Source organism: Eptesicus fuscus, chromosome 6, assembly GCF_027574615.1.
Source record: "Eptesicus fuscus isolate TK198812 chromosome 6, DD_ASM_mEF_20220401, whole genome shotgun sequence".
Taxonomy (NCBI): Eukaryota; Metazoa; Chordata; class Mammalia; order Chiroptera; family Vespertilionidae; genus Eptesicus; species Eptesicus fuscus.
The window spans coordinates 82,308,276-82,335,666 of record NC_072478.1 but is presented as its reverse complement, the minus strand read 5'-3'; the positions used below and the strand labels follow the sequence as shown (position 1 = coordinate 82,335,666).

Sequence of the window (27,391 nt, the reverse complement as noted above, 5' to 3'; positions counted from 1 at the left end):
GGGGAAGTAAGGCCTACTCTTGCACGAATTTCATGCATTGGGCCTCTAGCATGTGTGTGTGTGTGTGTGTGTGTGTGTGTGTGTGTGTGTGTGTATTTTTTATTGATTTCAGAGGGAGGAAGGAAGAGATAGAAACATCAATGATGAGAGAGAATCATTGATTGGCTGCCTCCTGCATGCCCACTACTCAGGACTGAGCCCACAACCTGGGCATGTGTCCTGACCAAGAATTGAACTGTGACCTCCTAGTTTATGGGTTGATGCTCAACCTCTGAGCCACACTGGCAAGGCCTCAGTCTTCTTTGATTGTTCCTCTTTCTCTACTTTATAAGGTGGAAGTGCCCCAGGGATTCCATCAATTCTCATTTCACACTCACTCGCTTGGTGATCTCATTCATCTTGTGGCTTTAATCTTATGCTGACAACTTCAAGAATTCCATCTCTCTCATGAACCTCAGATTTATAACCAACAGCTAACTTAACACCTCCACCGAAATATCTAATGGATATTTTTTATCTCAACATGTCTAAGATGAACTCTTATTTTTCCGTTCCACTTACTTTTATCCCTACCAAATCTGTTCTACCTTCAATCTTTCATCTCAGTTGATGAGATCTCAAAATTCCCTTTGGCTCAAGACTCTAATCAATCGATCAGTATATCAATATCTTAAAAATAGAGCCAGAGTCCAGCCTTTCCAATTATTACTACCTGGTCCAGACCTTGCCAGGATCACTAGCCATCTTGCTTCCACCATGACCCCTATATTCTACTTTCAACCTCGCAGCCACACCAATCATCATAAAATGGAGTCAGATCATGGTACTCCAGTGGCTTAGGGTAAAAGCCAAGGTTACACAACGTTATCCTTACACAAATGGTTATATAGTATACCTTTAATTCTGCAATTTACCATCTCCATTCCACATTGTTTTCAGTATTTATCTATATTGATATATGTAGATCTAAGTGGATTGTTTCAACTGATGAATAGCATTCTATTGAATAAATAAACTACAGTTTATCCATGTACATTCTGATGGATACTGAACGTGTTTCCAAAGTTTTGCTATTACAAAAAGTGCTGCAATGAGCTCTGTTGGACATATGTATCACTGGGTGCATGTGGAGACTTTATCTAGTGTGTGTATATATAAACTTATATCTAGGAGAGAACTCCTGCCATGAAGCCTAACTCCTGTTCAGCTTCAACTTCTTTTGACATTGCCAAATTACTCTCTGAAGTGCATGCACCAATTTACACACCTGCCACCAGGCTATCAGAATTTCCACACATCCTTGCCAGCAATAGCTCTGCCAGAGTTTTAAAATATTTTTCTATTGGATATGTGTGAAATTGTCCTTTTAATTATAATTTTCCAATGACTAGTAAGGATGACCACCTTTTCACATATTGATTGTTCAGTCAGTTCCTCTCTTCTGGCATAAATTCAATTATTCTGAATCCTTTTCTCCTTTCTCTCTATATCTCTCTTTTAGTGCCCTTGCTTTGCTGGTGGGACTTTAGGTAGATGCCTATAACTTGGAAAATTATTTCTATCTTTTGCCCTTTTTCTTTTCCATTGGAAGGTTTGTCTTTTTATGGTTCATTTGTAATTCATTGTATATACCAGAAACAAGTTCTTTGTTCATTATAACAAGTGCAAACATCTTCTCCCAGCTGATTATTTACTTATTTAACTGCATTTAGGGTGTATTTTTTAAAAATACAGAAACTGGTTTAACACAGCCAAATGTGTCCGTCAGTCTTTTATACTGTGAGCTTTGTGGGTTGTGTTTGAGAAACCTTTTCTACCTGAGAAGATTCTTAGAGGTGACTTAGGAGCCACCAAGGAAGGAGGGTGGTGGGAAGGTGCCAGATTTCTAGGCTGTTCTGTCCGTACTCCACTCAGAACAGCACCTTGAATGTCTGTAACTTTGAACATTGTTGTATTTGCTCTGAGATTCCTGTCTGCCAAGACAAAAAGAGAAAGATGGTGAGTTACATTGACTTATAAGAGGAAATAAAGCATATGTATAAATGTATCATGTAGCTTTGTCTACCGCGAACAGGAGCAGGACCAGTTTGCTGGGAGAGGAAACTTAGCACTAAGTCCTCGTGCACTGTATCACATGGGCCTTCATGGAACACAAGGGCCCTGTGAGCAATAGCCTAAATCATAGGTTTGGGAAGGTTCAGACAGATTCACATATGGCCTTGCTTATGGAACGAGGAGGAGACAAGGAGTTCATCTCCAAGTACAGGGTCCTCTCAGGGCTCAACTGAACCTGGAATGCGTGTGCTGGCCCTGTCCCAGGTTTGCTGCGAGCAGCAGCTCAGAGCTCTGATTGGTGCAGTAGCCTCTGCTGAACCAAAGGGTCTGGCTGAGGCAGCAGTTCTCCCCTCATCAGGCATTCATCCTGATTTTCAGGCTCTGCTCCCCTCTTTCTTCTCTTTCTAATAAGAGTAAGAGGGCTGACTATTGAATGAATTCAAATCCTTCATGTTTTGAAGGATGTGTGTGTTCAGCAGTCTGCAAAGTTGAAATAAACATACACAACTCACTGCTGACTTCGTTGATGAAACTTTTCTCACCCACAGCTCCACATTTGTCAATTTAGTTAGTGCCTGTCACCCTGTGGAGAACTCTAGCTCCTTCCTTATTGTGGGGATGGCGGGATAGCCCCTATTAATTGGAATATCTTATTTTGAAATAAAACCCACATAGCTTCAGAGGTATGTTTCTATCCCTATAAAAAATACAAAGGTAAAAGGATTGAACACTTTATTATTAACTTGGCTTCTTCTTTAACTATTTTACTCTTATCGACCTATTTCTATTTTCCCTTTTTATTTCTTTTTCTGTGTTTTTTTTTTTTGTTTGTTTGTATTATAGTCTCATTTTACATCATCTCTATTAGGGTTCCTTGGTTATGTTTCACTTCACTTTTTTTATAACCTGCTTAGGTTTATATGATCTGTTTTCTTAAACAGAGTTAGCACGCATGCTAATATGTTTCCTGGCATGCTGCCTCTGCCCTGTCACCCAGCTCTCTGGATTTAAGGCTTGTTTTTCAGGAATGTGCAGAACTGCTCCAAATAAAAATAAAGAATTCAAAACACTTCTTTTAAGAAAGGCATGCAGACTAATTTTTCATACCCCTACTGTAAAGAAATTGAGTAAAGCATTTCCTTTGAGCAGTAAGACTATTAAAATGAAATAATACTCAGCCAGATTTCTCTACCCCACCCTGGAGTATGGGTCAGTGGGACTTCCACTGTGTGTCAACCCATAGACTTTTCCTCCACAAAGCCTTTGTTTTATGGGTCTGGGAACTGAACCAAGTAAAAAGACACCTAGATTTCTCCCGTATTGTGAAAGATCTCTAGGTCATCTCTACAAGCTACATGGTCAAAACACACTCAGTCTCAGTGTTTACTCAGAAAACGTCATGCATTTCCATTTATATGCCTTCCAAAGTACAAGGTTCTGGCAGAAAAGAAACAGAATTCCACTCATAGGTTTCATAAAGAGATTTTAATAAAGGAATTATTTATAGAGTAAACGGAGCCAACAAAGGATGTTATGGCTTCAGGGACCAGCAATAGTAAGACTTTTCCACCCCTAGAGCTAAAAAGAAAGAGGAGGAAAGGGTATTGTGGGAACCCAGTGGATGTAAGAGCTGGGGGGACAGGGCACCCATTCACATATGCATATATACATATATGTGTGTGTATGAACATGAAGCTCAGGGGGGTAAGACTTGAGGTATAAGTAAAGTCATGAGAAAAGGAGGTTATCTATAGAGTGAGTGTATCTATTTAAAAAACAACAACACTGAGCCCTAGAACACACTAATAATATTTATTAAATCATTATGCTAATGCTTATTCAGCACTAAGTATGTGTTAAGCATGGTGCCAGCAACTCACATACATTATTTTATTTAATTCTCATAATCCTGTGAGAAATTCACTGGTATCCCCATTTTACAGATAACAAAACTGAGGCTCTGAGCAATTAACCATGCTGCCACAGCCACACAGCCAGCATGCGGCACTGGAAGTCAAACCCAGACAGTCTGACTCCGGATGAAGCAGCCAGCCCAAGCTTCCTAGCATTTGTGGCAGAAAATGTCTGATAAGCTTCTCTCCATGCTCTGCTGCTCTGATGATTAAGTTCTTTCACTTTCACGTGGAATTACTCAGAGTGCAGAATCACACCTGAACAGACCAGCATCCAGACACCAAGCACACACCCATGCCCAGCCCCCGTTTATACATTTGATCTCCTCTCTTCCTCCGAAGTTATGAGGTGCTCAACTGTAGAGGCCAAGGTTCTGAATCACGCATCTTTTGTGTGTGTGTCTGTGCTCAGCATAGGACCTTGCCCACAGAGCTGCTGTGTGTTTATGCCGACTGACTCCAAGTTCACTGTTACTCCACTAGCCTGTCTCAATGGTGAGACAGAGTGAGAAGGGAATTGTTGTCCTCCTGGCTGAGGTTGTAAATAAGGGCCAGGAAGAAACCCACTTTGGGGAAGGCACATGTGACAGAGGACTCCCTAGTTACTGTGATACAATGACTTGTCTAGAATTCATTATGACTGAGGACATAAACTGGAAGGTGGTCAGCCTCCCAATCGACCTGGGGCGTGGCTGTGCCTGTCCCTGTCAGGGCTTCCCTCAGAGAATGGTGTTTTGCAGTGTTTTGCACCCAAGCAGGCAGCACAGATAGCATCACTTTGGCTTTCCACCACTAGGTTTCAGGGGTGTGGTGGAACCGGAATTGATCTTTCTAACAGCTTTTTGGATAAACAGACTGTCAGTTCTCAGTGATACATAAACTGCTATCAGCCATCTGAAAAAGACAAAATGACAGCAATGTACCAAAATACAAAGGGACGCACACCTCAAAACTCCAAGCTATTCAAAACTTGCTGTGGAATCCGTAACTTCTACTAACTCCATTTCCCAAATTGATCAGGATCGTGGTATAAGGAAAATAGTCCAGGCTTTGGAGCCTGGCAGGTCTGGGTCTAAATCTAGCTCTGATGTTCTCCAGTGGTGACCTAGGGCTAGGCTTTTAATTTCTTAGTGCCTCGTCATCCTCATTCATAAAGTGGGGAGAGAGGGGGAATATTTCCTAGTCCATAGGGTTGCTGTGAGAATATAAACAGACTAGATATGCAAAGCACCAATATGCTATTTGGTAAATGATAGTGCTAGGAAAGATGACGCTGATGGTGGTAGTTGTGGTGATAATGATGATGGTGATGGTTATGATGGTGAAGGCAATGATATTGATGGTGATAATGGTGGTGGTGATGATGATGTTCATGGTAGCAGTTAAGGTGTTGACGATGGTGATGATGATGACATTATCATGTTGATGACAACAATGGCATTTGAGGACCTGGTTTGGACCCAGACTCTGCAAGTTTATACACAGGAAGTCTGAAAGAGAATTGCTGCTTTAAAAAGGAATGTTTAGTGAGATTAGACTAAAATGCGTGAAAAACTAACTATGCAACTGTTTTATTATTAACAATGAGGATATTTAATTAACATTTATTCAGTGTTCACTCTATGAACATTGATGCCAGGCATGATATCAAGTAGCTTATGTGAATTTCAGTTAATCCTCACAATACCCATTTGAAAAACAAAGTAGAATTAGCTCCATGTCAGATTAGAAACCCCAGGCTCTGAAAGGTTAAATGTCTTATCTGAGGTCACCCAGTAGGAAAGAGCTAAAGCAGGAATTTAAGCCCACAACTGTCGGGGATTCCAGAGCCCAAGCTCATGACCCCCACACCATATTGCCTGCATCCTGATAGTAGCTGTTCTAAGGGAAGAGGCCAGGGTGCTCTGAGATAGTAAGGGTTACGAAGGGCTCGTGTTGATGGTTCATAGGAGAAAATTCTCACAAATAGATAAGTGTATTTGAGACATATAGGAGATTGCAAACTAGCAAATCAGAGAGATACCTTGTTGACCCCAAATAGCATTTCTACATTTAAGATCAGATTTCACTTTTAAAATCCAGATTTCTTGCTTTTAACCCTTTGCACTCGCTTGCTTTTTTCTCGATTCCTTTATTCTAATGCTAACCGTGTCGAATCACACTCGACATCCGAGTGCAAAAGGTTAAAAAGTTAGATGTTCTAGAAAAACTAGACTGTATTCTAGAATGGTTTCATTTAACTGGAGCAGCTGCTACCTTTACCTTAGGTGTATGTTCTTGAGTTCACTCAGTGTCCAGAACTCCCTGTTTTCTTTTCCTGCAAATTTCACTTGTTTGTACAACTAGCCTGACACTATAGATATTTGAAGAGTGCCCCACTATTGAGACTCGCACATGGACCAGGGCACAGGTCAGGTTGCAGTTAATGTTACAGAATAGGAAGAGTTCGTGCACCTGGCACTGGCAGAAACAACCCGAAGACACCAATAATTGCAGTGGAGAAGTATTGGCTATTTTACTGATGAATGGAGCCACCCAGGAGAATGGGAAGCTAATGTTCAAAAGCCTAAACTCGCCCTAGCTGGTTTGGCTCAGTGGACAGAGCGTCAGCCTGTAGACTGAAGAGTCTCAGGTTCAACTCTAGTCAAGGGCACATGCCCGGGTTGCAGGCTCGATCCCCAGCAGGGGGTCATGCAGGAGGCAGCTGATCAATGATTCTCTTATCACTGATGTTTCTATCTCTCTCTTTCTCCCTTCCTCTTTGAAATCATGATACACACACACACACACACACACACACACACACACACACACATATATACACACACACCTATATATACGCACACATACACACACACACTAGGTGTAACAGTTAATCAGATTTTTTTCAATAGATGGAGTTACACATATGTTGATATATATGTGATTTGATATGTATGCTATTTTGTTGTATTGACAACAAGCTTCAAAACCTCATATGTTAAATTTGCTGAAGGTTTTAACATCATAGATATTTTAAGCTTAAAAATGTCATATTTCGTGCCAAAAAAAAAAGAGCATTTGCAGGAAGTTTTAATTCACTATTTTATTTTGAAGAAAAGTGCTGCTAAATACTTTGGGAAGCTTATGATGCACATGCTCCATCTCAAGATACTTATGAACACTGGTTTAAATGCTTTAAAAGTGATGATTTTGATGTGAAAAACAAAGAATGTCCAGGTCAACTGAAAAAGTTTGAAGACAAACAATTACAAGCATTATTAGATGAAGATGCGTGTCAAACTAAAAAAAAAAAACTTTCAGAAAGATTAAATGTTGCTCAGCAAACAATTTCTGATCCTTTACAAGCAATGGGAAAGATTTTAAAGGAAGGAAAATGGGTGCCACATCAACTGAATGAAAGACAAATGGAAAACAGAAAAGTCATTCATAAAATATTGCTTCAATGGCATGAAAGAAAGCCTTTTTTTGCATCGAATTGTAATTGGTGATATAAAGTGGATTTATTTTGAGAATCCCAAATGCACAAAATCATGGGTTGATCCAGGTCAACCATCAACATTGACTGCAAGGCCAATTGCTTCAGAAAGAAGACAATGATCTGCGTTTGGTGGGATCAGGAAGGTGTGGTGTATTATGAGCTTCTAAAACTAGTTGAAACCATTAATACTAATCGCCACTGACAACAAATAATCAATTTGAACCATGCTTTGATCATGAAACAACCAGAATGTTCCAGAAGACACGGCAAAGTAATTTTGCTTCATGATGACACACCATCACACACTTCAAAACCAGTTAAAGACATATTAAAAGATCTTGCCTGGAAAGTGTTAACCCACCCGCTGTATTCACCAGACCTTGCTCCTTCAGATTACTACTTGTTCTGATGGATGACACATGCACTTTCTGAGCAGCACTTCAAAATGTACAAAGAAGTGGAAAATTGGGTCTCTGAATGGTTTGCCTCAAAACAAGAAAAGTTCTATTGGGACAATATCCACAAATTACCTGAAAGATGGGGAAATGTGTAGCTAGTGATGGACATTACTTTGAATAAAGCATTTTTGATGTTTCTCTTGAAATTATCGTGTTTTCTTTGATTACAAACTCCACTATTATTCACAGGTACACCTAGTATACTAGAGGCTTGATGCATGAAATTTGTGCAAGGGGCTCGGCCCTTGCAGCCCCAGCTTCATCCGGGAGGATGTCCAGAAGGACATCTGGAAGGATGTCCAGAAGGACTTCTGGAAGGCCATTCGACTGTCTGGTCAAAGTAGCATATTACGCTTTTAATATTGTGTATATATATAGATGATAATAAAAGCGTAATATGCTACTTAGACCAGACTTCATTCCAGAAGCCCTTCCTTCTGGACAAAACCATGGCGGGCAGGGGCCAAGGCAGAGGCCAACAGCCGCCATGGCAATGAGGGGCCGAGCCCCTTCCATGAATTTTGTGCATTAGGCCTCTAGTGTGTGAGTGTGTGTGTGTGTGTGTGTGTGTGTGTGTGTGTGTGTGTATACTAATAATAGACAAATATGTAAATTGACCATACCTCTGTGACACCCACAGCCAGTCAGGAGTGAGTATGCAAATTAACCTAAGATGGTGGGCCTGTGGACAGTGCGCACACGTGCAGTCGCCAAGCAGCCCCAGGGGCAGGGCTGGGCGGGATGCTGGTGTCATCGCCCAGGCAACGAGGTCCGATGGTTTGCCCGCTGTATCTGCCTCCCAGGGGCATGCCTGCACCGGCAGCTTCTATGTGCGGTTCCAACCACTGAGGAGCAGTCAGACCCCAGGGCCACTGTTTCTGCCGAGAACCAGGAGGCCACTTCCCCAAGGCCCAGGTGAAAGCATGGCTCTGCCACCTGCTTTTCAGACCCTCTAGGACACAGGAGCAGAGCCTGACCTCTCTGGAAGCAGCCTCCCAGGGCAGGTGAGTGGGCTGGAGATCATGCCTCGGGCTACACATCTTCCGGCAGGTGGGGAAGAGGCAGCTCGGCTCCTCTTCCTCCCTAATCCCCTTCCTTTCTATCCAGGGGCCTCACTGGGAACTTAACTTTCTTTGTTAAACAAGGGAATTCTGGACAATAATTGTCCAACATCTGCAAACCCAGCAGGAGAACATGTCCAGGGCTGGGGTGCCCCCGCTGGCCCAGGACCGGGCAGTGACTGTGCCCAAGCACACACCTTTCTTCCTGCGGAAGATGGATGGCTGCTCAGAGAACTCTGTGGAACAGCAGGGATCCGCTGAGCCGTTCCCGGGCATCTGGTGACCAGTCCGCCTGCGAAGAGGTTACAGGAGAAGAGTGTCTCTCTGTCGCAGGCGCTCCCAACCAACCCCTCTGACACTCCCAACAGCGAGGTTTCCCACAGAAACCGCAATGCAGAGCCAGACCTGCATTTCCTCACCACCGAGCTCTCTGAGACACTAAGAAAGAGGCTTCCAAAGCTGTGACTGTGAGCACTTCATGCAAACCCACACGACCGCCTCCCCAGCCAGCACCTGGCACCTGCTATCACCCACGGGTCTTCCATTTTCCATTCACCCAAACCTATGACAGCACATCTCCATCACTGTGAGCTTAGGGGACCGTGATGGAAGAAGGCACCATGACTGCTCCGGGGACGCAACAGTGGGGAGACTCAGGGTGCAGAGAACTGGCCGCATTCCCAATGCCCGGATCTGGTTACTGCGCAGGATCAAGGCTTCGACTCCCCAGGCCGTCCCTTCCCCGTAAGCTACACACAGCCTCGACGGGCACCACACTGCTGAGCAGCACAGAGCAGATGCATGAAACCCCCCAGCCCAGGAACGAGCCAGTCTCAGGCAGCTGGTCATGAACTGGCCACTGCAGAGATGGCCCTGCCGGCCGTCCCCGCACTCAATTGCCTGCCGAGGTCCTGACACTATGGTTTGGTTCACTCCTCTTCCTCCCCAGCCCCCTTTGGAGACTCGAACTTGTATTTATATAATCATCTGAAGAAAGAATGATTCAAAAATTTCCAAATTTAGTAAAATATAGTAGAAAATATAAACCCACAGATCAAAGAAGCTCAGTAAATAGCAAGCACAGGACATAAAGAAAACTACATCAAGACACATAAAAATCACATTGCTCAACACCAATGATGAAAAGAAAAATCTTTTAAGTAGTCAGAAGAAAAGAGACACACTATACACAGGAATAAACATAAGGATTACAAAAGATTTCTCATCAGAAATAGTGTAAGAAAGATTGTAAAGCAAAATCATTAAAGTACTCACAAGGGGGGGTGAAAATCCTCTCAATTTATAATTCTAGACTGAGTGAAAATATTCTTTTAAATAGTTAAAATATATTTTTCATATATAAAAGATTGAATTTTTTATCGCCAGCAGATTTGTAGTGTAAGAAATGTTAAAAGAAGTCCTGCAAGCAGAAATAAAATTTTGCCAGATACAAATAATGATCTATGCCAAGAAATGGAAAACACTAAAGACAGTAAATGCATAGGAAAAAATATAATAGACGTTTCTTATTATTTAAATATATTTAAAGATAATTAACTATTTAAACAAATAATAATGTAATGTCAGTTTTATAACATCTGTGAAAGTAAAATACATGACAACAATAGCACAAAGATTGCCCTGGAAAAATGAAATTTTGTTACAGTGAAGTTTCTATACAAGATGTGAAGTGGTATAATACCCACTTGAAGATAGACTTTGACAAGTTAAAATCCTATATAATAAAGAGCTAATATGCAAATAGTCATCACGCCCTCATGCCATCACGCTGTAACAGCTCACACACTCAACACTGGGGAGAGAGGAATGGGGACCAGCGAGGCTGCGGCCTGAGAGAGGGACAAGCCACCCACTACAGGGTCCTGGGTGCCAGCAGCTTCACCTGTGCCTCTGGCCCAGGAGAGGGACAAGCTGCCTACCCTGCTGTCCTTGGGCATCAGCAGCTGGGGCTGCAGCCCAGGAGAGGGACAAGCTGCCCAGCCTGCAGTCCTGGGGGCCAGCAGCTGTGCTGCACCTGCGGCCCAGGTGAGGGACAAGCCGCACGCCCTGTGTTCCCGGGTGCCTGCAGCTGCAGCCTAGGAAAAGCTGCCCACCCACGGTCCCTTGTGGCTATGGCCAGCCTGGGTGAAGCTGGTCCAGGTCCTGGGTGCCTGTGGCTGGCCAAAAGGAGGGAAGCCTGGGTCCCAGGTGCGGGGCGAGGAAGAGGCAGCTAGGGGCAATCAGGCCAGCAGGGAAGAAGTTACAGGCAATCAGGCCAGTAGGGGAGCAGTTAGGGGCGATCAGGCAGGCAGGCAGAGGCAGTTAGGAGTGATTAGGCAGGCAGGCTGGTGAGCAGTTAGGAGCCAGTGGTCCCAGATTGCGAGAGGGATGTCATGTAGGGATTGGGCCTAAACCAGCAGTTGGACATCCCTGAAGGGGTCCCTGATTGTAGAGGGTGCAGGCTGGGCTGAGGGAACCCCACATCCGTATACGAATTTCGTGCACCAGGCCACTAGCATCCTATCTAATAAAGCGGGAAATGCTACTTGACTGCCCCATCCTCAAAGATGGCAGTGCCCACAGCCAATAAGGAAGGAATATGCTAATTGACTGCCATGCCCTCAAAGATGGCAGCACCCACAGCCACAAGATGGCAGTGGCCAGTCCCCTCAGCTCCACCAGGGCGCCTGCCTCTGGATCCCCCAGTCCCCTCAACTCCCCAGCTGCCCAGGGCTGGCCCGAGGCACAGGCAAGCTTCAGATGGCAGCTGCCCAGCCTCCCAGGGCCTCCCAAGGCTGAGGTAACCAGGATCAGCCGAGGTTTAAGCCGCTGGCAGTGGCAGCAATAGAGGTGTGATGGGGCATCATCTTCCCCTGATCGCCCAGTCGCCTCTCTCCCCTGAGGACTCCCAGACTGTGAGAGGGACCAGGCTGGGCTGAGGGACCCCCCTCCAGTGCATGAATTTTTCATGCACTGAGCCTCTAGTATATATGTATGTATGTGTGTGTGTGTGTGTGTGTGTGTGTGTGTATGTATAAATATATATATATATTTTTTTCTTTTTAAATGAACTCCCCTGGGTAGAAGTTAGTTACAGATTGTATAGGGCAAATCACAAAACACCGTGGATTAGGGGGCTTGGGATTGTACTGGGAGCTGATTGGTTGGAGGTGAGGAGATGAATAATTTCTTCAGGTCTTGCAGACAATTCTGAGGTCTGCTCAGTGTCCCTCCAGTGTGGTTTCATGGGAAAGTAGCCAGGACCATTCCACCATAGGGCTCAGGTACTGAAACATAATTTAGGTCAAGATTCAATATGTTATCTTTAGTTGACCAGAGGTCCCAATTGCATGATCATTATCTAGGCTACTGTCTTCTGCTGCCTCAGGGGTTGCTGATTATGCAGGGGAAAGGCTAGGTTTCTGAGGGGTGGAGGGAGGGAGAGAGAGAGCTGATTTCTAGAGCTAGGATGCAAAGCTAAATTTAATCAAGGTCATAAGAACTCTTGGTCTCATTAGCAGAGCAGACAGATAACTTAAGAAAGTGAGGAGGACCTAGACATCTGTGTACCAGGCCACCTCCACCCAGGAAAGATCAATCTGTTGCTCTTGCATGGGAATTCTCTGTGATCAGTTCTACCATCAACCAAGGCCTACTAATTACCCATTGCCTGCTCTTCCTCGCTCCTTGCTGGCTGCTGAACATCAGCTTCTTTTTCTCCTCACAGCAATATTTTTGTTCACCTTTCTTGCTACTCATTTTGTTCACCTTTCTTACTGTGGCTTCCTCCTAAAGGTGTTTAGAATGTTTTTTGTTTTTTTTTTCTCATTTGAAATACCTTGTTTTAATTTTCCACCATTAGTTCCCCAAGTTCATGAAAAAGCAGGCCCTTAGGAAGCCAACAAAATAATATAATGCCTCCTTCTATACCTTTTGAGAGAAAGAGGTGGGTGTAAATAAAAAACAGACATAAGAAAACATCTTGTTTATATCACACGTCACAATTTTCAAGGAATAGTCACATCTACTTTGTTTGATCCTAAAACAACCCAGTGAGGTGAACAGAGTGGGAGTAAAGTGTTCATTTTCCAACATTACAGCTCAGAAGTGAATCACTATCAAAGGTTCAGTGGTCAGTAGGTAAGAAGATGTGGATTAGTGCCCAGGCCTGGACTGGAATGAATCAACCCAGACAACTCAGCTCTTGCCTCACCGTAGTTGGTTTACTACTTTATCATGGACCTTTGCTCAGAGAGAACTGAAAATGAAACCTGAAGACTAAGGATCTGTTCAGGGAAGACTGCCTGTCTTCCCTTCTTCCCTTCTTCCCACAAATGTGCTAGGCATGGTGCTAACCACGGCCACACAAAGGATTCCGTGTGCATAATGCCAAGAGAAGATGGCTCAAATACTACAGGAATGCCACCATGTAGTTGTATGGCTTTTTATGATTTTCAAAGCCATTTTGCAGGAACCCTATGTGCTGAGTATGTACCCATTTTACAGATGGAATTCAGGCTCTGAAAAAACTACGCGACATATAGCTAGTAAGCTGTAAAGCTGAAATTCAATCCCAGGTCTTCATACTTTGGGCTCAATGCTCTTTTCACTACTGATAATGCTTGAACCTAATAGTGCCTGGCATACAATAGGTGCTTCAGAAATTATTGCAAAGCATAAGTTAACATCACATTGCCTCTCAAAATAACTAAAAACAGCTAGCATGAACATTTCTCTTTCAAGGCCAAGAAAACAAGGCCTCTCAAGAATCTTGCAAATCTATAGCTCAATAAAAGCCAACAGTGCCTGAAATTATCATATTACTTTCACCTAAAACAACATATAAAGCAAGAGAGATAGAAAAACAAACACCTTGGCTGAGGCAGTAACTGCAGATGTTTGTTGACATTCTTCTTTGCCCAAGGACAGTCAGCTAAGAAGAAAATAAGTTTCCCTATCTATTTCAAACCACATTTCAAACTCAAAATCCAACATTGGATAGTAAGTAGTAGAGCAAATTGTTTACCCTTCTCAGGGGCTTTTTCCTGAGGTGAGTTTCCAAGTCTACCATAGAGAGGGCCCCAAGGGCCTCCTCCTTGGTTTTTGGTTTCTGTGTGTTGTTTTTTGTTTGTTTTGTTTTGTTTTTGTAATTTGCTGGGAGATGCATGGGGAGTAGCTGGATAGGAAAACGTTGGCTTGGCTCACAGATCAGTACAGAAATATGGGTAAGTGATTCAAGAACCAAATCTGTGGTCTGCCCTTCCCTGTTGGAGGTCTGGCTGTGCAGACCCCTCACCTTGGAATGGCCCAAGAGGCTCTGTTGACACTCCTTTCTAATCTGGTTCAGCTCTCCCTGAAGAAGGCCAGGCCACAGTTAGTTCTCCCTCTGGAAAGGATGCTGGTGGGTGACTGAGTTGCTGTATAATTTACCAAGTTCACAGCCTCCTGTCCCCTCTCTGCTGGTGACCCTCCTTGCCCTTATGCTTGCTATTCAAGCACCTCTCTCTGCCCTCCCAGAATTAATAGGCACATTGGTCTGGTGGTAGAAGTAATAGACAGCAAGAGTGTGGACCATGAAAAACAAAGGCTATGGAGCTGTAAGGGAATAAAACTTTTATATTTAATCCTCATGCCCAGTGTCTTTTCCATTCTTATTTCCTTGTCTCACTGTTTAAATCAGCCAGTGCTTTCCAAAGTGTAACCACTGGACCAGCAGCATCAATACCACCTGTGAATTTGTCAGAAACACGGATTTTCAGGTCCGGGCCCAGGCCCAGTGAGTCTTCCCAGCTGGGCCCAGCAATTTGTGTTTTAGCCAGCCCTCCAGGTGACTCTGATGCACACTCAAGTCTGAGAACTACTGGTCCCAGTAATTTATTCCTCCCACTGGGTATCATTCCCCTGCTCCCCTCACAGCTTTCTAGCTTCTAATATTTATATAAATAGACAAAGATTTTATTATCACACTAAATGATAGTCTTCAAACCATAAACTTTGAGACAAGGTTAGAATAAATCTCAACTTCTGAACAGTCAGCTGAAAGATGTCAGTAAGGTGTGGTGCAGAGAGCATGGACTCTTAAAGCAGACCGCTCTGGGTGCAAGTCAACCACTTCCTGGCTGTGGGGTTTTAGGCTAGTTATTCACACCTTCTGTACATTGTCCATGAAATGTGGATATAAGACCCAACTTATGGGGTTATTACGAAGGAGATGGCACATGTGAAGTGACCATTACCCACATCAGTCACCCAGGACACATTTCTTTCTTCCTCTTCACCTCCATCTCCAATAAAATCACAATAAAGACACATACCCCTGACCTTGCCATTCCTCCTTGCCTCTCCCAAGGCTTTATCAAGGAGCTCAAGCTATCTCCTGAGGTCAGTCAAAAGACCAAAGTATCTCTCAGTCCATTGTCTAATCAAGATGCCCAGCCTCTATTCTCAGGGTTGGAATGTGACCAATATAAATAGGTTATAATGTAGTCCTTTCATGGTCTAATAATAAGACCATGGTCTAATATTTTGGTGACTGTCATTGGAAGTGGGTAGAAGTGAGCATGAAATGGAGATTCAGTGTGAGAATTTGTCAGTATTTATTTGTCCAAAACTATCCAACAGAGAGAAAGTGACAGGTACTTCATCAGAGGAACCCTAATGATTTTGGCCCTAAAGAGGAGGAGGAGGGACAATTCAAATTTTTCCATAGTTTGGGCAGAACAGTCTTTAAAAATATTCTATTCCCTTTGTGCTGAGTCTGTACCCATAATTCCTCATTTATTGACTTCTCACGATGTGCCTGAAACTAAACTGTTACATGATGCATATGCATTAGTATGTTGAATCTGCAGAAATATATATTATTGCCCTCCCCTCCTCCAGCCCTCAATATGCAGATGAGAAAACAGAGATTTAGAAATGAAAGCTTCCTTGCCTGAGAGCACCAAGACCTGGATGTGAACCTGGGATTCCACTCCAGGACCACTAAATTTTGAATTCCTAATTCAGTTTTCCAGGTAGCTCAATACAAGGAAGAGAATCTCCTGAGTAGTAGAATCTAGTCCTCTAGCCACTGGAAAGTTTAATGCTCTCTCTACTAATCAGGCAGTTGGCATTCTGATTTCTAAATCCATCTCCAGTTAGTTTCCTTATGAGTCAATCCTGGGAGTTTGATAAACTCAGGGACAGGTGAATGTATAGTTTCTAAAGCTACAAAGGTGAGGATTAGGTCTTATCTGAGGTTCCCTCAACAAGAAATTGCCTACCTGAGCAGGCCTGCTGGAGGCAGCTAGCCAGTCAGCAAATTATCTTCGTTCATACCACTTTAAATGTAGTACAATTCAACCACTGCTATACCATACTAGACAATTCAGAGGAAAATTTAAGACAATTAAGTTGGAAGAAGCAAACCTCTAGGAGCTTTAAGGATATAGTGGAGTTAAGTGCTGCCAGAAATTTTAAGCTAAAGATGGCAAATAGAAATCATTTTAAGTGACACATTCAATCAACTGGTGGTGAGATTTGTCTGGGACTCTGCATTAAGAAAGCTTATGAGGCCACTTCTCAACTAAATAATAGAGAATGTCACAATTGATCAGATATGTCTCCCTTGATCATAGGAGGTGGGTATGGGGGCCATGTGTCATATTTATCATTCCTTCTCTAAGTGCTAGAATCTCAGTTGATATTGACAATAATATTGAATGTACTGTCCAATTACATTTAGGTAGAAAATAACATATTTTGAAAATATTTACCAATAATTACTTGTATGAAGTCAGATGGGAGGGTACTTGCTGGTATATGTGCAAACTTGAATTTACTTTTCAGCACCTTTGTCCCCAGAGATTAGTTTCTAACTTAGCATGGTAAAATGTAAAAGGAAAACATTCTTTCAGTGTAAGAAATTTGGGGGTTCATTTGGGTGCTAAATTTTCTTATGAATAGGCATAGATGTTGCTTTGGAAACATGGGTCTGTCTATCCGACATAATCACAAAATTATAAGTTAAATATTTTAAAGAGCTAAAAGCAGTTTGCTTTTTATTTTAAATGTTGTGAGAAGAGATGTACCAATTCTATAATTTGACAATGTAAGCCCCCCAAACTACATTTTAACTGTAATGATTTGCAGATGACATGATTGTGTACACAGACTTTTTAAAAAATTTACAGCTGGACTATTGAATTAATACTTGAATTTAGCAAGCTTGGTGGATACAATGTTAGTGTACAAAAAATCAAGTGTATTCCTGTATGCCAACAACAATTAGAAAATGACATTTTAAAAATATAACATACATGGTGGGACAAAAATAAGTTTACAGTTGTTCATATGGGAAACAATATAATAATTAATAAATAATAATACAAGAATAAGCTCTGTGTTTCACAAAAGCACAACTATAAATCTACTTTTACCACACCCTGTATAATAGCATCAAACAAACATGAAGTAAGCAAGACCAATCTAATGAAAGATGTATAAGACCTCTATACTGAAAAATATAAAACAGGAATTAAAGAAGACCTAAATAAATGAAGGGGTCTACCATGTTCATTTATTAAAAGACTCCATGTTTTTTCCCCCAAATTGGTCTATAGGTTAAATGCAATATGAATCAAAATCATAGCAGGTTTCTCTCTCTCTCTCTCTCTCTCTCTCTCTCTCTCTCTCTCTCTCTCTCTCTGTCTCTCTGTGTGTGTGTGTGTGCGATTTCTAAATCCACCTCTAGTTAGTTTCCTTATGAGTCAATTTTTTTTTCATTCATGCACATGAAAAAAAAATTGGCATGTTGTTAGTGAAGATAAGCTTTAAGAAGAAACCTGGAGACTTTCATTACCAGATCTTAAAATTTACTATAAAGCTACAGTAATTAAGAAATGCAGTGATGGCATAAGAACAGACAAATAAACCAATGAAATAAAACCCAGAGATGATTCCTTCATATATGGTCACCACATTTCTGACAATAGTGTCATCACTGTGCAACAAGGAAAAGATGGCCTTTACAGCAAGTAATGCTGAGTCAGTTGGATTTCCATTTAGGGAGAATAAGTAAATCATGACCCCTACCTCACATCACTAACAAAATATGTATCTATAATATACATATTTTTAAAACTCTCATAAACCAGCAAGAAAAAGGCAGCTAGTGCAGTAGAAAATGGGCAAAAGAACTTGAGTAGGCACTTCACAAAAAAAAGGATATGAAGCCCCACAAGAGTGGCTCAATGGTTGAGCATTGACTTATGAACCAGAAGGTCATGTTTCAATTCCCAGTCAGGGCACATGCCGGGTTGCAGGCTTCATCCCCAGTATGGAGTGTGCAGAGGGCAGCCGATCAATGATTCTCTCTCATCATTGATGTTTCTATCTCTTTCTCCCTCTCTGTTCCTCTCTAAAATCAATAAAAATATTTTTTAATTTAAATTTTATTGGGGTGACATTAGTCAACATGAACATATAGGTTTAATGTGTGGGTTACTAAGTTATAAAATCTGTATATTGGGCCATGTGCCTACCATGCAAAGTCAAATCTTCTCCTGTCACTTCATATTAGGACCCCCTTCTCCCTCTAACCCCCTCCCTTTGGCAACCACCACACTGCTGTTTGTGTTCAAATGTTTCAGTTTTATATTCCACATATGAGTGAAATCATATAGTTCTTAGCTTTTTGTGTCTGACTTATATTTATTTTAAAAAAGAGAATATGAAAATGGCCAATATGAGGGCTCAGCATCTTAAACACCAGGGAAATACAAATTAAAACCACAGTGAGATACCCAACAGAATAGCTAAATTTTTAAAAAAGGAACTTCAAGTTGTAAGTGATGGTGAGACTGTAGAGCAACTGGAACTCTCATGTACTCCTGGCAAGTAAATTGGTACAGCATTGAAAATTGGCCGAAACCGGTTTGGCTCAGTGGATAGAGCGTCGGCCTGCGGACTGAAGGGTCCCGGGTTCGATTCCGGTCAAGGGCATGTACCTTGGTTGCGAGCACATCTGTGCAGGAGGCAGCTGATCGATGTTTCTCTCACATCGATGTTTCTGACTCTCTATCTCTCTTCCTTCCTCTCTGTAAAAAATCAATAAAATATATTTTAAAAAAAAGAAAATTGTTTGGCATTGTCTACTATGGTAAACACATAAATACTCTCTGATATAGCCAATGTCACTCAAATATATAAGAAACAGAAATATATATATTTCTGTAGAAGAGTTCATAGCAGCATTATTTGTAATAGCAAAAAACTCAAAACAACACAAATATTCATCAGCAATAAAATGGAAAATATATTGTGGACTATTCATAGAATGCAGCACTATGCAGCAGTGGGAAGAAATGAATGCCTCTGCTCCACACAACAACATGGATGAATCTCACAAGCAGGCATATGGTTGAGTAAAAGAAGCCAGTCCTAAAAGAGCACATACTGTGTGACCTAAGTCCATGCATACAAATTCACAACCAAAACTTATTGTAAGAGACGTCAAAAGAGCAGTTCTGTTTGGGTGGAGTAGGGATCCATCCGGGTTGATGAAAGTGTTCTGTATTTTTACTTAGGTGGTGGTGAGGACAATGATTTCACTTTAAAAAACGAATCCATAGCAATGGAAGTCAGAGTAGTGAGGATGCACTTGAAGGGGCACAAGGAAGCTCCTGGGAGTGGTAGGTGCTACCTCTCTTGATCTAGGTGGTGGTTACAATGCTTACTTTGTAAACATTCATCAGCAGAGGTTTCTGCCCCTTTTTGTGTGAAATTTTTACCTCAATAAAACTTTACTTTGAGCCCGGCTGGTGTGGCTCATGGTTGAGCATTGACCCATGAACCAGGAGGCCACAGTTTGATTCCTGGTCAGGGCACATGCTCAAGCTTTGGGCTCAATCCCCCCAGGGTGGGGGAGAGTTGGGGGGTGCAGGAGGCAGCCGATCAATGACTCTCTCATCATTGATGTTTCTATCTTTCTCTCTCCCTCTCTGAAATCAATAAAAAAAATTTTTTTAAACTTTACTTTGAAAAACAAAGTTGAGTATTTGAGGAAGAGAGGGCAATAAAAGCCAAAATAATATGGACTGCCCATCCTCATTGCCAACAACTATAATAGAAAACATTTATTGAGTGTGTAATACAAGGCAGGTACTAGGCTAAGGACTATATGTGAACACTCTCATTTAATTCTCACATTCTCCATGAGGATCAATCCTCTTATTATCCCCATTTTACAGATGAAGAATCTGAAGCTCGGCAAGCTTGTGGGACTTGCTGAAGACCTATGGTTAGTGAGCAGCAGAGCTGGGATTTCAGCCCTGGTAGTCTGTCATATGGAAAGATGGAATTAAAATAATGTTTCTCATATATATATATATGTGTGTGTGTGTGTGTGTATGTATGTTTTTTGTTTGTTTTTTAAATATTTTTATTGATTTTTTAGAAAGAGAGGGAGAGGGAGAAAGAGAGCAACATCAATGTGACAGCAAAACATCCATTGGCTGCCTTCTGCACACCCCCTACAGGGGATGGAGCCCACTGGACATGTGCCCTGATTGGGAATTAAACCCGTGACCTACTAGCCAACTAAGCCACACCAGCCAGGGCAAATGTTTCTTTTTAAAGGAAGAAAAAAAAGGAGTGTGTGTCCCTGACGTTAGGCCATGGATGAACTCAGAATGCTGCCCTGTGTCCACCTGCCCAGTGGATTCACCCCCAGTTTCTCCACCCAGCAGAAGGAGGCTGGGAACTGGCTTTTCCTTCATGGTCCTCAGCCTCCAGGACCGAGGAGCAGCGGTATGTTTGCGTTGGATCTCAGGGAATTGCTGTGGCTGAGGCTGGCACTCTGGATTTCCTGTAACTGGAAGAGTGATGTCATGGTATTCGACTAGGGTGGAAAACAGGCCTCCCCATGAGCGGGTGTGAAACTGCCCTCTGTGGTGCCAGGCCTCACACAGGCCTCCGCCGTGCATCCCTGGCACACATTCCCTCACACCTCCTCTCCGAGCCCCTGAGACCGCTCTCTTCGAAGAACCCCATGACTGCAAATACTGATATTTGGGTCATTTCCAAGCACCAAGCACTGCCTCTCACTGAGAACTGAGAATTGCTCATCTGCGGGAAATGTTTCCCTGGTCTGAGTTGGAAGGGAAGATGGGGCATTTTGCTGGGAGAAATTCTGCAGAGGTTTTTCAGAGACCTCATGGTGAGCGGCCAGTTTCTGTTATGTCTTCAAGACTGTTAATAACCCTAGTAGCAGTGGCCATGAGACTCCAGGAGTCAGGGGAACATACTAGCATTTACAGATCAGGAGCCTCTTTGGTGGTGTGGAGAAGCATAAGACAGACTCCACAATGGAAACCTTCGGCTTTCCTCAGAAATATGAGCATGGTGTTTGAGCAGCTTGGGGAGACACCGTCTCCACCTTTAGTTACTGACCTGGCTGCTACAGTTCCCTTCCTCCCAGCGTTCCAGAGGGATTCCATGAGATTCTGCTCTTCCCAAGTGTCCTCAAGTACTTAGAATAGGTTTTACCAATAATTCTAGAAAAACCACCAGCACCCAAAGATTTGCCTGCCAGTAATTTTCCATTGGGTTGCCCTGCATTTATACTACAGTAACCCAGTCTCATAATTTATCCACTTGTGTTTTTTTATTAATTAATTCAGTGGCTTACTTTCTTACTCATTTAACAAAGGTTTATTGACTACCTACCATGTGCTTTAAGGAATCAGCTGTGAATCAGAGACACTCTTCTCTTCTTTCTCAAGTCACACAATTAAGTGTTTCTAATTAAATATTTAGATATAATTGTATATCCAGATAGAATTTATTGAGCAGCTACTATATGCTAGGCACTGTTCTCTTTTACATGTACTGATCTCAATTAACCCTCACAGTACTCCAGGAGAAATTTCTATTTTATATATGATGACACTGAGACAAAGAAGCTAAAAATAATTTTTGTTAGCCTTCCTTGCTAAGGCACACAGCTGGGATTTAAACCAGGCAATGTTATTCCACAGCCCATGCTCCTACCTACTTACTATGTCTATCCGGAGGAATAGAAAAATATCTGGAGGGCTATAATCAAATGGCAATCAAAGTTGTATTGTTATTTGAAGGTAGGGAGAGGGTGGAATGACTAGTGATCTATATTTTATTCTTGCTGTATATTCTGCGCTCTCTCTCTCTCTCTCTCTCTCTCTCTCTCTCTCTCTCAGCGCGGAGGTGGCTGGTGGGCAGGACTTGCATTCAGGCTGAGTTCTGACAGATGCACACACCTTTCCCTCAGCGGGTACTATAGGAGGAGTTGTGTATCCACCTCAGGATTCCTTCAGTTCCTCTGCCCAACCTGTAAGCCCCTGTGGTGACATTGCCTGGTATTTGAAACTAGGAAGCTTCTAAAGTAGGATTTTTAGTGGCCATGCCATCCACATGAGAACAATGTGTGCTCAGGGAACAAACAGGTTGCATAATCACCAGCCCAGAGAAGGTTAAATGCACAAAAATACCTACTCTGGAGTAAGGCTTGGTGTCAGCTCAGTCACTCTGACAAGTGATTGGTGACCTGGATTGCAGAAGCCTCCTTGCCCCAATGGTTATCCTGCAGTGGAGTGACCAATTATGTTATTTTTGTTTCAGTGCCATTCTCTTATTCTGATGTCAGTACATTTATTTACAACCATAAAATGCAGTGCTGTTTCATTTGCTCAAAGAGAAGAGCCCATAATTGCACATTCATATTGTGGCAGGCATTTTGCCCTTTAGGTTATTGAATCTTCATTGCAAATGTATAAAGTAAAATATGAACATCCCCATTTTACAGACGAGGAAACTGAGGCTGGGAGGGTTTAAATAACTCATCATCTAGTAGTTTTACAAGAGATGAGCTAATAATCAAAAGGAAAATAATCTTTTAAAAAATAGAATAAACTTAGAGAAAATGTTGCTACCAAACAAAATTCATCCTCAGATCACCTGTGTGGATGTTGAAAATGAAGGGGTTTGGGGAGATACCTATTCTTTTTGTTGTTAATCCTCATCTGAGGATATTTTTCCATTGATTTTTAGAGAGAGTAGAAGGGAGGGAGAAAGAGAAATACATTGACTGGTTGCCTCACACATGGACCCCAACCAGGACCAGGGATCACAACTGTAGTATGTACCCTTGATGAGAATTGAACCCAGAACCCTCCAGTCTGCAGGCCGGCACTCTATCCACTGAGCAAAACAGGCTAGGATGAGACACCCATTATTTTGAGAATTCATTTGCTTTTCGTAAAGTTGACCTGAAAGCCTGTTTGGTCACCCAATAGATATATTCAGACCAAAGTTCTATCTTCTGTACTCAACGTAACTTGAGGTTACATTGGGAAGTTGTATTTAAGTCTGAGAGCAATAGGAAGTCACTGAAATGTTTTTGCCAGAGGACTGGCTAGATCTGATTTGTGGTTAAAGCTCATGCTGGGTGCTGAGATGATAGTGGATTGACAGTTAGCTGGACACTAAGCCCTGTTCTTATTTACTACTTAGTCACTTATCCCTGTCTTTGTCCATTCAAAGGTCAACATGGAATAGGGACCTTGTCTATTTTCCCATGACTGTATCACTCATGGCTGGAACAGTGTTTGGTCTAAATAGGCTTCTGATAAATATTTGTTGAATGAATGAATGAGTGAGTGAGTGAGTGAGTGAATTAATAGAAGAACAAGCAAATGAAGTATCACGCAGATGAACATAAAGTGTGGGAGTGCTGGGAAAGAAAAGCATAGAGGGCCAGGAAAGCATACAGGAGAAGAATTTGACTAGGAGGGGGAGGGCAGTAATGGTTGTAGCTTCGAGGCAGAAATAAAGAGAACTAATTTAAGCCTGGCTGGTGTGGGTCAGTGGTTCAGCATCAACCTGTGAACCAGGAGGTCATGGTTCAATTCCTGGTCAGAGCACATGCCCAGGTTGCAGGCTCAATCTCCATTGGAGTTGTGCAGAAGGCAGCCAATCAATGATTCTCTCTCATCATTAACATTTCTATGTCTCTCTCCCTCTCCCTTCTTCTCTAAAATCAATAAAAAAATTTTTGTTTTAAAAAAGAAAAGTAATTCAAGACATATTTATGACATAAAAGTAATCGGACTTGCTGATATATTTGATGTGGGATATAGAGGCTAGGGGATGGCACTAGATATGAAGGTATGCTTCCTTTCCTCAGCCCTCCAAACTGGATATTTCATTCAATTCAACTTAAGATGAGTGTGTGACTGCTTTCCAAGTTGTTTATCAGCAATTTGCACAGAAAACCTGCAGAACAGTGAGTATGATTTTCTAAGTAATGCGATTCTCTCACTGAAAATAGGAGAGTAAGGGTGATTATTTTTATAGTGTCTATAGGAATCAGTTGGTAGCAGTCTCTCCTTCAACACTCCCTCCCCTAATCTCCTGATATTTCTATAAGGTTTCCATGGCTAGGTTTCCATGACACCACAACAGTCAGTTTCATCCATTCCGTCAAAACAAATGGTCAGAAAAAAAGTGTTTTTCTCTTTTCCTGCATCTGAATGAATGTACCTACTTTTCACCACCACCACCCCAAGATGTGTGCGCGCGCGCGCGCGCGCGCGCGCGCGCGCGCGCACACACACACACACACACACACACACACACACAGCTCCTAGCACGCACATATTTACAACCACCATCAATTGGCTTGCCTACTTGGGGGCAAATAGCGTCCATATCTTATAGACTTCTGTGGGCCATCTGATGAATATTTATAAAGAGTAAGTAATTTCCAAGTTAAGTGTTCTTCTACTCTAGATTCTGAAAGTGATTCTCTTGAGGTTAGTGGCTGAAGGCAGACACTATTGTTTTACAAATTACAAATAAAATTCCTCTCATGTTTTTGTCCTTGAAGACCTGATGTTGTTTTATTATCTTGATTTCAAAAGCTAGTAGCCAAGGAGATTATTTTCATATATATGTATGTAGCATAGTTTCCTTTTCCCTTCAGCCTCCCTGTTCAGAATTCGTTGGCTAGACCTGAGCCCTCCAGAGCTTGTCCTGTGATGGATTTTATTTGCATTTTTTTGCATCTTTGACATGAATGTTTTGGTTGAGCTCACGGGGGCGTTCAGTCACAAGTTTCAGGAGGTCTTCACTCTCCAGACCCAAGTTGTGCTTTCCTGCCTCACAGTGGACTATTGACTCCCTGTTGGATGCATTTCCCTGTTAATGTTTCCAAGTCATAAAGCTAGGATGACTAAATAAACAGCATGTGACTCCATCACTTCAGGCTTCCTCTTTTGACTGCAGCATGTTGACTTGGGTGGATGCACCTGTCTGTACATGGTGGACATTTTTTATGAAAACAACTGAGTGGCTGTGGTATCTTCTTAGGCCACATGCTTCTGCAAGGAAGTAGCCGCATAAAACACATCTTAATCATCAAAACTCTTTGGGATTCAAATAACAGGGTGAGCGTATGGTGGGCTCTCTGACACCAAAGATGTTGTCCAGGGGTCTCAGAAATGCCCACACTCATTGATCTAACTCAGGTTGCAGCAGATCCAGTTTCTATTGATTTTCCAATTTGTCTCCATAAGTGTGAGGCTCCACTAGCTCTATAAACACAATAAAAGCCCAAACTACACCCTGAGCTACAGTCTTATGGCTCCAGCTGGGAATTTTGTACCTTCTTGATGCCTGCAGAGTAGTCATATAATTTTTTTCTTTTTTATTAATTTGAGAGGGGTGGAAGGAGGGAAAGAGGAAGGAAGAGACACACACACACACACACAGAGAGAGAGAGAGAGAGAGAGAGAGAGAGAGAATATCATAAATTTGTTGTTCCACTTATTTATGCATTCATTGGTTGATTCTTGTATGTGCCCTGACCAGGGACTGAATCCACACCTTTGGTGTATCAGGACACTGCTCTAGCCAACTGACCTACCAGGCCAGGACCAAGTGGTCATATACATTTATGTGTCTCAGTTTCATAAAGGGTTCCATAAAGGAGTTCTTTGGTGCACAGTTCACAAAATTAAAGGAATGTTTCATATATTTTTTAATTTTTTGTTAATACTTTACCTGAGGATATTTTCCCATTGATTTTTAGAGAGAGTGGAAGGGATGGGGAGAGACACAGAGAGAGAAACATCGATGTGAGAGAGACACATTGATTGGTTGCCTCCTGCAAGCATCACGACCAGGGCGAGGATTGAGCCTGCAACAGAGGTATGTGCCCTTGACGGGAATCAAACCCTGGACCCTTCAGTCCTTGGGGCAACACTCTATCCACTGAGCCAAACTGGCTAGGGTGGGAATGTTTCATTTTTTTATAAAACCTCTTGGGGAATTTTTCTGCCATGCTTGTGCACAGAACCTTAGATAAGAATATGATACAATTTTAATAGACAAGTATCTAAAATATAACATAGTGCCCCATTGGCTTTGGGACATGTGTTTCCTTTTTGTTTACCATGTGTATAATGTGTGTGGGGTTGGGGGAAGAAGAGCATTGTTCATCATGCTTCAAACTCTTCAAAGTTTTGCCATCTCATCTATTTCTTGCCATAGCTGACAGTGCTCTGAATGTTCTAGGCCCTGTTTATCCTCATTTCATGCTCAGTCACTTGACCTTGCTTCTCTGTGGTCCAGCCACCTGTTATTTTTTCAATTCATTGACACCTCATCTTCCTTCCCACCCAGAGCCTTCATATATGTAATTTTCACTGCTGGAAAACTTATACCACATACACATGCCCACACACACTCACTCACCCACCACACACTCATCAATCACAAACTGTCTTCTACCCAGTTAACTCCCAGTCATCTTCCTATCTTAATTTAAACACCACTTCTGCAGGAAAGCCTACCCTGACCCTCCCAGGTTAGATTAAGTTCTTATCTTATACATCTTTATAGAACCTATTCTTTTCCTTCAGAGCACTCGACTGAGTTGGCAAATATACAGCCACTCCTTATCAATGACAGTTTCTACTCAAGGTTTTTGTAAACCCTGTGAGAACTGAGAGAGGCTGGGTCTCATTTTTTACTGACCTCAGTAAACAGAACTCAGCCTCACACACAGAACCTGGCAACTAGTTGGCTTACAATAAACATTGCATGGATGGATGGATGGATGGATGGATATGCATGGGAGAATATATGCTTCTGTCAGGGAATGGAAATATTGTCAATTTAACTTCCAGAGTGCATTTTTGTTTTTCTTTAAGTCAGACTGTTCTGATAAATGGCAAGTAGAATTAACAATCCTATATAATAAAGAGCTAATCTGAAAATTGACCATTACTCCAACACACAAGATGGCACCCCCATGTGGTCAAAGTTGGCCGCCCCCACTTGGACACAAGATGGCTGCCAAAAGATGACTGACAGGGGAGTGTAGTTGTGGGAGATCAGGCCAGC

General features: G+C 42.3%; 1 long non-coding RNA gene across 1 annotated transcript in view; it reads right to left on the bottom strand.

Moving 5' to 3' along the window:
• Positions 1-1,784: 1,784 nt before the first annotated feature.
• LOC129149346 (uncharacterized) overlaps positions 1,785-27,391 on the bottom strand; it is a 34,084-nt gene continuing 8,477 nt past the window's right edge. Inside the window, exons 2-3 of the long non-coding RNA XR_008556263.1 lie at positions 9,166-9,260; positions 1,785-1,973 (exon numbers count right to left, since the gene is read on the bottom strand). This is a non-coding gene — a long non-coding RNA (uncharacterized LOC129149346). The remainder of the gene's footprint in view (positions 1,974-9,165; positions 9,261-27,391) is intronic.